The following is a 14,053-nucleotide window of genomic DNA, read 5'->3' on the forward strand; positions in this document are numbered from 1 at the left end:
GGTCTGTTTTGTCTGCGGGTTGCCAGTTGACATTGTTGCCCTTCTTGTTCCTCCCTCTGCGGGTTCCCTGGCCCCATGATAAAAAAGGCTGAGCAGTATGGGGTACATTGGTTTGGTCTGGAACCCATTGGGGGTACATTTGTCCCATTTGTGGCGGGCCAAATTGATATTGTGGGAACTGAAAATGGTTCTGGTAAGGGTTATATTGAGGACCCTGGAAACCTCGCCAGCCTCTCTGGCGGGGGAATTGAGATCTCTGTTGTCGGAAACCACCCCTCTGTTGTTTCTTTTGCTGGAAACCACCTGAGTTGGTGCTTGTAGTGCTACCATCCGAACTTATACTGTCTGTGTCACTCACGTTCCCTTTCATCACGTAATCAGCTCTTGTGTACGGATAAGCTCTCTCAGGGGTAAAGCGGTCCTTATCCTTTTTAAGTTTGATAAATTTGCTCTGTTTTAGAGTGGCCTCGAACTCCTTCATTTGCTGATTTAGTTCCTCCAACCCTTTCTTTATGTCTGCTGGTGAGATAAAAGCTTTTAATTGTACTTCAAGTTTTTGGATTTCCACTTTTAACTCCAAAGATTTTCTTGTGGCTGTTTGAATTATCAACACCAGCCAGTCTCTGGTGCAATGCCAGGAGATAAGGGACCACGCTTTTTTGAAAACGAGGTCGTCCTGGAAAATAAAGGGTTCATTTTTTACCAATAGACCCTGCGGGGCTATTTTGTTTCTTAGATATTCCCTCATCAATAGGCCATGTAGGGCCGCCCTTATTTGGATTTTTCTTGTGTTCATTAGCTCATCCCAGTCTGCTACTGCTGGGCTTGGGTCACTGTTGCTTAGCCCTTCAAAAGGATTGACATCGGCAAGAGATCTATCGATGTCGTCCTCGCTGAAGGTTAGGCCGTGTTAGTCCTCCATGTTGGTATGGGAAGAGTAGGAAGGTTCAGAGTGTTGGATGCAGTGTATGTCGAATGTCCTAGTGTGGTCAAAAATGGGAAGGGGCTCCCACAGCTGTGCGCTGTCTAGAACTTACATATAACAAAAGGAGGGAGAGAGAGAGAGACAAGTGGATTCGGTCTCCCTTAGTAATATGTTTAAACAGATTAGAATCCACTCAGAACGTGGTTGTGATCCCTAAAGTGATGGGGAGCACACAGTGTTGTTTAAATGCCCCTCACACACCAACAGGCCCCTTGGTGTCATGCTTCATCATCATCGGGGCCTTCGCACCCCTCTACGGGATGCGGCGTGCTACGACTCACAAATACGTAGGAGCACTTGATAGTGAACTATGTGTAGGTGTGTGATTAGGGAAGAAGTGTGAGTGGTGAGGTGAGGTGAAAAAAGTGAGGTTCTAATTAAAAAATACCTGGCTCATAGGAAAAAATTATTTATTATGTCCTTGGCTGGTATTATTAAAAAGTGCAAAGTGAGGTTGACAATATACGTATTAGGGTATATCAACCTTTGAAAGCGTCGACATGTTTCGGAGTACTGCGACTCCTTCTTCAGGACGAGGATATGCACGTTCTCCTCACCTTACTCACATGGAATGTAGAATGTCAAAGTGTATTCTACCAAAAACAAAAACTAGGTGAAATGTACCTATCAATGTTAATTATGGGTAAGCTCCCTTGTGCCCAATTGGCGTTAGAGGAACCTGTGAAGAAAAGACATAGTAAACATCACAGTCGGACGTCCAGGAACAAGGAAAACCAATGTTTTCTAGTCATTAGAGGGTAAAAAGAACCCGAAATGAGGTTCAGGGACCCTGTGAAATAAAACATTAAAAAAGACACACAGTGGACACAAGACATACATCTATAGTATAGAACACGCCAGGATATTTCTCCCAAAAAAGACGGTGGAGGAGAGGAGTTGTTAAATGGAGGCTTACTTATAGTTCAAGGTTTGATGACCACATGAGCCTAAGCGTGGTATTGGGGGGTTCCTTCCTCACTGCTCAGTTAAGCAACATATAGGATATTAAGGGCGGGTTTTAGGTTGTTATCGTAATTTGGATAGACAAATTGCTAATCCTAAACCTTGCGACCCAACTCACGGTTACTGCATGGTCTAATAGCCTGCCTTCCCCTCAACGCTGCTCCGACTAAGTGTGGGGTGAGGTTGGTGTTCTACCTCTTATATACTGCCAGTGATTCCAATTAGGGAGTAAATTGGTTAATTAGACGCGGAAACATGCCCAAATTCGGGTGCTTGCTGCAGACAAAGTCCGGTACTGCGCGCTCGGCAAGGGCGCGGTATGGAATTGCAATGCGCATGCGTTAGAAACTAGCGCTGTTGCATTCGCGCATGCGTCGCGCCCGGAATGGGTTTCCGGATGAATGCAGTCAGCGCGCATGCGTAACTAAAAGACGCCAGCGCATGTTGTATGTTAAGGCATTCAGTTTCATTAAATTCTAAGGGGGGCAAAGGCTATTTGCCTGTATATTACGGCGCGTAAGTATTTAAAAAGGACTCTGTCACCCTACGCATTAAGCCCATATTAAAGGAGGCAAATACAGTAATAGCCAAGAAAATTGGATTAGGTTATGATTTGACAGTGCGCACATGTTCCATAATGACGTTTGCACCCTGCGCGTTATTGTTTGGTTTCTTATTGCAGAAGGAGCGCATTAGCAACATTTTCAGGGTAGCGTAGTTCTAATCTTGCCCGGTATACAGGCAATATAATTACATATTGAGGTGAGGGCTGTCCCAGTAATCATACATCTCATATAGTCAATAGGAAAAAACTGCATAGAGTTTACAATGAGTCTGTACTGTCAACCTTATGGGCAAAGTGAGGGCTGACACTGTCACCATAAACATTCAGCGTAACTGACTCCAGGGGATAGAGTCATTGAGCCCAGAGGTGTCAGTCCCAAGGCGGAACACCCACCGTCAATTAGACACGGAAACATGCCCAAATTCGGGTGCTTGCTGCAGACAAAGTCCGGTACTGCGCGCTCGGCAAGGGCGCGGTATGGAATTGCAATGCGCATGCGTTAGAAACTAGCGCTGTTGCATTCGCGTCGCGCCCGGAATGGGTTTCCGGATGAATGCAGTCAGCGCGCATGCGTAACTAAAAGACGCCAGCGCATGTTGTATGTTAAGGCATTCAGTTTCATTAAATTCTAAGGGGGGCAAAGGCCTTTGCCCCCCTTAGAATTTAATGAAACTGAATGCCTTAACATACAACATACAACATGCGCTGGTGTCTTTTAGTTACGCATACCTTACACTTTACACTTTACACTTTACACAAGGACACATTCATCTTTGAAGGCACGGGGAGATTAAGTTATTTGCCCGGAATCAAGCATGTGAAGCCAACTCAAACTCCAACTCGGTTTACCGGCTCCAAAGTCGGCAGCTGTGGCCCTTACACAACATCGTCTCCCTTGACCTCAGTTTCACATTTTGTGATTATGGGGAAATCACCTAATCTCCTCGTGGCTGCTGCATTTGCTGTAGGGTGCCCTTCCGTTGCACAGATCTCCTCCTCCACCGATTCTATTTTTCACAATTCTTTGCAAAGTTTTATATAGCACCAACACCACCCGAGGGTATTGGAGCACTTTACATTAGGACAAGTTACTTTATACAAGGACACAGTCCTTTTTGTAGGCATGGCGAGATTAAGTGATTTACTCAAAATCAAGGATGTTAAGCTGATGCTGAAATGACTCTTTTCAGAACTCTCCCTCATTACGCTCCTTCGTCATGGAAAGATCTATTAGAGCTAGTTTTAAGCAGCAACCTTGCATTTCAATTTTTACCGCCACTTCTTTTTTTTTTTTTTTTTTTTTTAAACCTTTATTGTGCAAGCAGAAAAGTACAAATACGGGCCTACAACCAGTCAGGCCGGCCACAACACATTACGGGCGCACAAAATAGGATAGAAATTCTCCAGCAGTTCCTTAGCATTCCATAAGCAATCAGTAAACATTAAAAGTCCCAATGTAGCCACTAGGAGCAGGATAAGAGAAGGTTAATTTTATATTATAATAGGAAGTATATCAGGAACATTGCAGCTATTAGTTTCCGAATTCCCATGGCGGGCAGTTGGCGAAGCAGCAATACAAAGGAACAGTGAGAATCAGAAATAGTAGCAACAATTGGCGAAGGCAACGCATAGTTCCCACGTTGCAAATCAGTTCCCACCGCTGCCCACCGTCCACCCGTCACCACTTGAATATGTGCTAGTACCAATCAAAGAAGTCAGAACTGCAACACAAAGATAGCCATCCGCTATACTAACCCAAAGAAGGGGAAAAGGAAAGGAAGGGTAAAAGAAGGAATGTGAAAAACAATGAAGAAAGAACGCAGCGTTGCAGTATGCGCCCCATGGCGGATAAGGCACTCAATAATAGACCCGCAACCGGGATCGAGGCAAGTAGGATGTGTAAGTGTGCTATCATTATCATTAACGCGAAGAACTCATGTCCTACACTGTCAACAAAACCCCATGGGGCATGCGTGCGGACATAGCGTCCCGATAAAGGGATACAAAAGAGCCATAGAACTAAGGAAAAAGAAAGAACGAACAATATACAGACCCCATCCCACCCACACCACCCTGCACCCCTGCAGAAGGCTACGGCCTACCCCCCCAGCAGCGTGCCTGTCGCCCTAAATAGAACCCGAAATGTAGAAGAATCAGAAAGTAAAGAAAGAACACTACAGACAAAAATAGGAAGGAAAAGGGGAAGAAAAAAACAGTGGGAGAGGAGGTATGCAATCAAACCGTCAGCTCCCACCCCCCACCTTAACACAATTAGAACCCACGGCGAGATGAAATCGACACAAACTCAAACATCAGGAACATGAAGAGGAATTGGTCATACTGTTACAGCTGCGAGCAGTCCACATATCCACATATTAATTAGCAGTCCGCCGAGGCGAGTCCATCTCATCCCTGTCCTCTTCTGACCAGTACTTTAGGCACGGAGTGTGCATAGGATCGGAACCAGGCAGGCCAAGGGTGCAAAGCAGGGGATCCAAGTCTCGAGCAGCAATACAGATAATGGCGGCCTCGGACCAGACTGGCGAAGAACAACGTAAGGAGCAGCAGGCAGCAAGGGTACAGTCCCGCCGACCAAAGGGGGGACGTTACCCCCACGGAACAATCACTGGACCCCCTCCAAGCATTTCGAGTCAAAAAACCGCCGGGTACCCCAGCGAGACTGACCTGGACGGACCCCGGCGTGGGGCCCTCTCCCACGTCCACGTCCACCTCAAGCAAAACCTCCTGGAGACTCGAGGCAACAGACATTTGAACTCTCAGATGAACGGCGGTCGCATTCTCTGCAACAGCCAGGAGAGACAGAGCAGCACATTCCCTCGGTCGGGCCGCATACATGGGGGGCGACTCAACAAGCCCGGCGTCAGAGCCGCTATCCTGCACAGCTGCGGCAAAAGCCATGGTTGCACGCCAGGAACACAAGGCGGCAAAGACATCGCCAATCGTGGGCTCACTCCCACACTCTTCAGCCAACGTGCAGTTCGACAGGCCAGTCTCCTGTACGGTCAACCCCCGTCCGAGGGAGGCAGCGACCCGCAGCTGGGCCCCCGGGCCACCAGACCGGGCCCGGTCAGTCGCCACCGGTCTAACCGCACAATAGCCTCTCCAGCCGACTCCTCTCCTCCACCAGGGGTCGGCGTCGATACCCCGCTCCGGCCGACCATCGCAGGCGAGTCCCTGGCCTGCATGCCACGGAGGCTCCGGAGAAAACAAGGGCACAACTCAAGATCCGCGGCACCCAGGAGCACCCGGGACAACGGTGAGTGCAAGCAGCCTTTCATAGTTCCATATTCCGTCGAATGTGTCTCCTCGGGGCAGGATAAGGTACAGGATTTATGGTTCAGGCAGGAAGGTTGACGGAGCCGAGCTACAACGCGGCCATCACGGTCGCGAGCTTGGCTCCTCCCTTTACCGCCACTTCTAATCCCAAGCAGTTTTTTACCCAGAGCTCACACGTTGACCTTCAGTACATTTAGGACCGCTAAGAAAGTGACCAAGACATAAAAATCGTGGGATTTTTATTTCCCCACTATGCTTCCAACACGTCCTGGTTGAACTGTTGGCAGCCAATCAGATCTCACCATGAGATATGTGATTAGGCTCCACCCAGATATCTATATTTCTTTTTTTCTTTAATAACTCCAAAACTACTGAACGGATTTACACCAAATGACAAAAAAGGCTCTTTCTGGATGAAGCACCAGCTTTCTGCCAAATGTGGTGTAATTCTGTCAAGCAGTTCGGACTGTAGCTGTGTATAACACCCCTAAGAGAAATTGATTAGGGAAAATGCGTTTTGTGACACATCCCTTTTTCTCAGCACCTGCTTGACGAATCACTCCGAAGCTCAAAGCTTTTCACACAGCAGCTCAACTCAGGTGCGTACGTATTTTGAGAATTTTGTGAAGATTCGTGAAACAACGCCAAAATTATTAGCACAAAAAAAAAACACTTTTCCAATGGAAATTAGTTCCTAACTACAACTGACTGTATATATATATATCTATATATATATATATATATATATATATATATATATATATATATATATATATATATATATATATATATATATATATATATACAGTGCTTAATTTGTGAAACATTAAGTGCAGGTGCTCACATTTTTGAGGAGGCCACACCCACTTGTCTAGCTCGGCCCACTTCCTCCAGAGGCTCCACCTACTTCCTTTATTTGTTCCACCCACATCATCAAGCCTCAACACATCATAGCCACCTCCTCACGTCTTGAGTTCTGAAAGAAGCTGAAGACCTGGCTCTTCACATAAGAACTTCGCGGACCTCCCACCTACACACCTGCCCAAGTGTCTGGATCTTGGGTGATTAGTGTGCTATACAAATCAATACTGCAACATAAAATAATGTAACATATTAAAAGCCTATAACAACAATCTAAAAGTTACCTCAAATAAGAGAATGTGTGCAAATCTAAAAATGCAGCTTTAGGAGCAACAGAGGACTTGAGGCAGTTTTGCAAACTTAAGAGAATGTGCTTGTGCTGTGCTGTTTAAAAGAAAGGAAGGGATGAAGGAAGGAATACATTAAAGAAGTCAGCATCAAATGCAGGGTGGAAGGGGGCACTGGAGTGAGGAAATAAATATTGGATGAAAGAAGGAAGAAATAAGAAAATAATGTGAAAAGAAGAAGTTAAGGGATAGAAGGGGAAAGGAAATCAATGATGTGTGACAGATATATAGAAAGAAGAAAGGAAAGGAGGAAGAACTGCAGAAGGAAGGGTTGGGTATAAGAAAGGAAGAAATTAAAGAAGGGATGAAGGAAGGAGCAGGTTAAAGAGAAAGTATAAAATGAATGGAGGAAGAAGGATTAAATGCACCAAGGGAGGAAGGATGGGGAATGAATGAGGGTGTAAGGAAGGAAGAATGGAATGAGGGTGTAAGGAAGTAAGAAACAAGAGGGCAAAGAAGGCATGGCTGGAGTTGCTGAGGGAGAGAAAAAAGGAAAAGAAAAAAGATGGGACGAAGGAAAGAAAGGAGGTTAGGGGAATAGATACGAGTATGAAAGATACTGTGTCCAGGAGGTACGAAGAGAATAATGACAATGCAATATTGCACAGAAATTGAAAAAAAAGATTGAAATACATTTGTGTCCTTAAAATACCATGTATGTTTGTAAAGAACATATTCACAAAAGGAAGTCTTGACAATTAATTTAAAATGTTGTGATCCAGCTCAACGGCACAAATTTTATCGACCTCATGAAGATGAAAGACTGAGTTGCCACACCAAGATTTAAATTTATGACCCTGAGAACAAACACTGATTCCTGGAGTGGATATAAAAAAAAAGTGCAAGAAGGAAAAAACATAAAAGGAGGAGTGAGGAAGGAGGAGAGGTCTGAATGCAAAGATATATACAATAGACAAAAAATGTGACGAGAAGTGAGGAAATCAGAGATGGGGAGTGCAAGATTGGAGTGGAACAGGTTGAGAATGAAAAAAGCAAAGAGGAGAAAGGGAAGAAGAGCAGAGTGTGGGGAGTGCGTGAAAAGAGAGTGGAAGGGAAAGGTGTGAAGATGAAAAATGAAAAGCAGTTAATGATGGGAGGTGGCGATTAAGAAGAAACGTGGACGTAGGGCAGCAAGTTAAAGAATACTAGAGAGAAGGGAAGATATAAGGTGTGAAGGGTAGGAAGAAAAGCAAAAACTGAGGAAAAGAGTACACCTCTGCTTTATTAAATATACAGTAATTAATTATGTGAAGTTGAGGGGTGACAGGGCTGTAATATTCTTGCCCTGTCTCATCAATGCATAGCTGTGCTGTCCAAGACACACAATAACGATTAAGGACACCATATCACTGAGTGCAAAGCTAGGGGGGCACACCATGTGTGCATGCACTGTGAATGCACATGCCATTGTAAGTTTTAAGGACTCGTTCGTTTAGAGTGTATGTGAACATGGGGGTATCACCCACCTCCTCATGCTTGGTGTACGCGCCGCCAAAAGAGATTGTTGCATCAGGCACCAAGAGCGCTAAAGCAGGCGCTGCCAACAGGTTCACTTAGAAACTCTTTACTTCATCCACTCACGTTGACTTGAGCATTGAAAAATACATCACAAATTAACTCCATGTGACGATAGAAACAATGTCATATTTTTAAATTACGGCTTCCCTTTACAATTTTTTCCCTTCCGACTTGTTTGCACAGGTCTTCCTGTAGTGTATCCTAAACATTCTACATTTGAACAAGCTTGCAGCAAATCTTTTGCACAACATGAATGACTCTTAAGTCCAGCGGCAACAGTGGTGGAAGAATGAAAAAGTCATATATGACTCCTTCAATTTAGCTCCTAAATGATAAATCTTTTTTCAAAACAGTTAACCCTTTCCATCTCATAATATGCTAATTACATACAGTGCAGTGGGTCAAGTGTGGCATTTTACCATAAGTGGATTTAATTAAGGAAACTGACAATGGTTTCAGCAGCATACTATTGCTCATTTTGCTTTTGGACACTTTAATCAACCGGCCTGTATGTTTGGATCAATCAGTGTCAGCTCTTGTGTTCATTCATCTAGTAATGGCACTTAGTGGAAATTAAATGAAAGGAAACACTTGCAGAGACAATGCAGCAAGTATGTGAAATTCAAACACACAAATACTTTCCTGCTATTACCTAACCTGCTTCAGCCCACTGCCAACCTAAATTTTAAAAGCGTTCTTTGGTTAGGGTTCCCGATAGCCAGTCTTTTTAATTTGGTAAAGTCAAAGCAACTTGTAGATTGGAAACGACCTTCTTTTCAGATATCTGCTATTTGTTTCAGCTATTTCTTCTAACAAATGTGAACTTCTTGTATCCCACAGCTGAGCTAGTGCAAACTATCTGTCGCAATATAACACTACAAAAATGCACAGAGTCCTCATTTCCAAGGCAAACACACACATTACAAAATCAGCAATAGCCCTCCCAGCAGCAAAAATGATTTGCTCCAGTTACTTGATCTTTGAGGGATGATGGGCTAGTCACATTGTGCTGCTTCACCTTGTGCTGACTGGGCTCAGCATGCCTTGCTATGCCTGTTGCCCGGCTGCTCCTCGCATGGCTGCCAGGTCATGTGTCACGCGGTATACACCTGTTACAACGCATTTGTTACAACGCACTACCATTACAACGCGACTTTTACAACGCATACCATTACAACGCATTGCGCTGGGGGGCGCTCTAGGATAGGGAATAAGTATAATTTACTATCCAACACCTTCCCTAGGGTCCACGGGGACTGGAGTTAGAATAGTAAATTATACTTACCACTATCCAGCACCTCAAAGCGCTATGCGTTGTAATGGTATGCGTTGTAATGGTCGCGTTGTAATGGTAGGTAGTTGTAACGGTATGCGTTGTAACATGGTACATCCGTGTCACGCAATTAGAGTGCTGGCAGTTTCTAAGTGCAGAGCAGCACGAGCACACTGTAATTAGTTTTGGGCTATGAGTAATAAGTTCAAAAGCAGAATTATAGACAGCTCCCCAGGTCAGTGCTGATAAAAATGCTTGCTACAAGTATGCCCTCTTTTTTAATTTCAGAAAGGCAGGGCAGCAAAGTAAATCTACAGAGGATTTCATATCATCAGGCTATCAAACCCAAACTATTTGACTCAAGCACAGCTTCTGGCAACCATTGGTCAGATTTCACATGGCAATAAATCTGAAGCGCAGGCCCTCAGCATAAAAAACATGAGATTAATAATCTGCCTTAATGCCGGATATGTATTTATTTTTTGTGCTGCTCTTGTTGCTTTTATTGTATTGTATTGTAATTGCATTTATAAGCACTTACTACCCGTGAAGAGGCGTCAAAACGATTTTTCGTCGAGTAGCACGCTACTCCGGAACACATAAAGTATTAGTGTTGAGTTAGTATAGTAAAATATGAAAGTAATTTGAGTGGTGGATAGAATAGTCAGTTATTTGGATTCAGAAGGATAGCAGAGGGGTAGAAGAGGGAAAGAGGTAAGCATTTACATAGCGCTTGTTACCCCTAATGGGGTGTTAAAGCAGTTTTTTCGGCAAGTAGCACGCTACACCGGAACCCATAAGGATTAGTGATGAATTAGCATAGTGAAATATGAAAGTAATTTGAGTGGTGGATATTAATCAGTTATTTGGATTGAGAAGGATAGCAGAGGGATAGAAGAGGGAAAAGGTTTGCATTTATACAGCGCTGGTTACCCCTGATGGGGTGTTCAAGCGTTTTTTTCGGTTTTTTTGGGAGAGAAGCTACTCCGGAGTTCTCATCTCGAAAAAAGGTACCTACATCAACACTCTTCCCTGGGGTGCCACGAAGAGTGTAGTCAAATGGAATCCTAAGCCGCATATCAGCATTGAAGTTTTTGGCAAGCAGAGACATTGGAAGGCATGGGCAAAGTGGGATCCTGCCCAGGGCCCCAGCTTTTCAGGAGGCCCTCTGATACAGCCAGCTAAGTTCTGCAGAGTCTTTTCCTGATGACTGTGAATAATATTTAAACAGGTTGTTGTAAATAGCGTTTTTCTACCATTTATTTTTTTATGTGTGCAAGTCTATTACATACATTTTACAGACAAAAACTATATTTCATGCAAAACCCATTTAAAAAGTTATTTTTGGGATTAATACAGGTTCTCACCCATGAGAAATGGGGTGTGACAGAGATTATTTGCAGTATTATTAGTGAACTGCTGCTGTGTTACAATACAGAAAACACACACCACTATCCCTGAATATCAGAAGTACACACATTTAGAATTTTGCTAAAGAGGGCATGAAAGAGCTGAATCTGGATCATAAAATCAAAGCTGTTCCGAACAGGGGCCCCCAAAATACATTTGGCCCAGGTCCCCCAAAATCCTTAAAACCACTCCGTGGGCAAGCCTTAACTCTCGTGGCGAGTATACAACAGAGCTATGGTCCTCCAATACACCTGCAACCATTTCCTTTGTCCTGCTAGACTCAACTTTAGACAACTGCAGCTCATTCAATCAAGGATGGGCAACATGCGTGGCAACGAAATTGTTGACAAGAACTATTTCTCAATTTAACCAGAAGATAACATATCGGTAGCCACCACACATGTAGAAAATGTGTCACTGGAGAGACCTTTCCTGTAATGTGCGCTTGAAAGTGGAGGCAGTGCAGCAAACTGAAATGTAAGGAAAAAGAAATGGCCCGCGATAAACATAACTTGCATAGGCCTACCTCTGACATGGCGCAGGAGTGAGGCATGGGCTGTCTTAAATGGGGCCGATAGACCAGAAAAAACTAAAGCGGACATGGGCAACATTCAAAAGTAAACAAATTGGGACATATCTTTGTCCCAGACCCTACGCACTGCAAAATGTGCCACAATAGCAATGATTATTCCTTTTTAAACCACTTTGACTAGTTTCATACATCCTTGTCTTCGTCTTTTTAATTTCACTCGCTTAATTTATTGTCCCCACTTTACGTCATGCGCCTTTTTCCCACGTTTCTAATATTCATCCTGTGCCCACCATACAGTATGTAGTAACAATATTAATCAAATAATCAATGATATCAATAAGCCATGGAGTTTTCTTTCTTGATTTTATTCCAAATCTTCACACACAAGTAGCCAACGCGTTTCGTCCGAAGGACTTCTTCAGGGCAAATAATTATCAAAGTTGCGTCATGGATTTTTGTGTTCCAGGGCTTTATCAATGAGAACAGGTCTTCAGGTTATTTAATGAAAAGGATCCTTGTTTTAAAATGAAATGGTCAGTCCTCTGTGAATGCTGTACTGGGCGGGAACGTGATTCAGATGCCAAAATTCACATCCTGTTTCAGTGATATCTATATTCACCTTGTACGATCTTCACGGTCTCGGTTCTTCCCGGTCACAGTCTCGAATGGGTACGGCTACCCATTCGAGACTGTGACCGGGAAGAACCGAGACCGTGAAGATCGTACAAGGTGAATATAGATATCACTGAAACAGGATGTGAATTTTGGCATCTGAATCACGTTCCCGCCCAGTACAGCATTCACAGAGGACTGACCATTTCATTTTTAAACAAGGATCCTTTTCATTAAATAACCTGAAGACCTGTTCTCATTGATAAAGCCCTGGAACACAAAAATCCATGACGCAACTTTGATAATTATTTGCCCTGAAGAAGTCCTTCGGACGAAACGCGTTGGCTACTTGTGTGTGAAGATTTGGAATAAAATCAAGAAAGAAAACTCCATGGCTTATTGATATCATTGATTATTTGATTAATATTGTTACTACATACTGTATGGTGTGCTGAACCATTGTGTCGAATTGTATATAGTGCCTTAGGGCATTGACTTTGGAAGCCTAGGGTTATGTGGCTTCAGGTTTCTGGCACCCACAAATACAACTAGACCAGGATAAAGTTGGATAGAGTGCAGTCAAGTGTCTTACCCTGTACCCCTTTCTTAGTATTACTAAATATTCATCCTGTGCCACTACGGGCCTCTTGGAAGAACATGACTGATGCGAAGTCTTGTAAAAGGCAGTGCTTTATTAAGTAAAAACAAATGCATTTCGGGCATGAAGTGCCCTTCTTCGGGGGTCACTGTAAATGAACAATAAACATGACAGTCCATCAGAATACATCATACTGAATCATTGCATTATCTTGCACAATCTCATATTGACTATAGCCCCCAATTAACATTTCTTTATAAAACGATTTTGTCTTAACCTGCACAACACCCTCCATAAACATACTCTGTGTCTCTCCCTATTTTCAATTAATGCTTTTCACTCCAGTACTAGCTCTCCCTCCCTCTCCTAGTTCAGCCGCAAGTGATCAGACATAGCAGTGAGTCCGCGTGTGATGCTTCTATTTAGCGCTGTATTCCTTGGCTCTCCCCCTGCTTAACATCTTTAACAAACATTTAACTATGCAAGGTATTAGGCTAAATACTTAAATCACACGCCTAGTTGTACACGTACCTGCCAGACACCGTTTAAAAAACGCCCGTTCTCCTCTTCATTTTCAGAAAGCATTATGCCTCCCATAATCCCTCACGTTTTTTAAACTCCTCCCCTCCTGGGCATGACACCGTGACCAAGCTGCACGCATACCGGAGTAGGTTTAGATTAATCAAAGTTGAGACAGTGTAAATAGGAGTGCATTCCACAACCCCCAGTATTGTCAACATTTAAAAGTGTCAGAACTCTCGCTAGGCCAGATTCAGCTACTCAATGTGAATGAAGCCCAGAAAAGCATTTGCCTAAAAATCCCTTACATTTTACACTTATTGGAAATGTACTTTGCTGTCCAAACTGTTCAGAATGTCAGCCCAGGGTTCAGAACAGAGCTTCTGTAGTAATAAACCTACCTAGAAGCAACGTTATTGAAACCAGATAAAAGATGTTATGATTAGCTGCAGGAAGCCAGAATAGCCATCCATTTTAAAGGCAGAATGGTTTTGCATGCACTTTTTTTTCTCTTTCTCCTGTCTTTAGATAGAACTGAATTACGTTTGCTTGATTGGTAAATCAGAATGTTAA

This window comes from Lissotriton vulgaris, chromosome 3_1 (assembly GCF_964263255.1).
Source record: "Lissotriton vulgaris chromosome 3_1, aLisVul1.2, whole genome shotgun sequence".
In the NCBI taxonomy this organism is placed as follows: Eukaryota; Metazoa; Chordata; class Amphibia; order Caudata; family Salamandridae; genus Lissotriton; species Lissotriton vulgaris.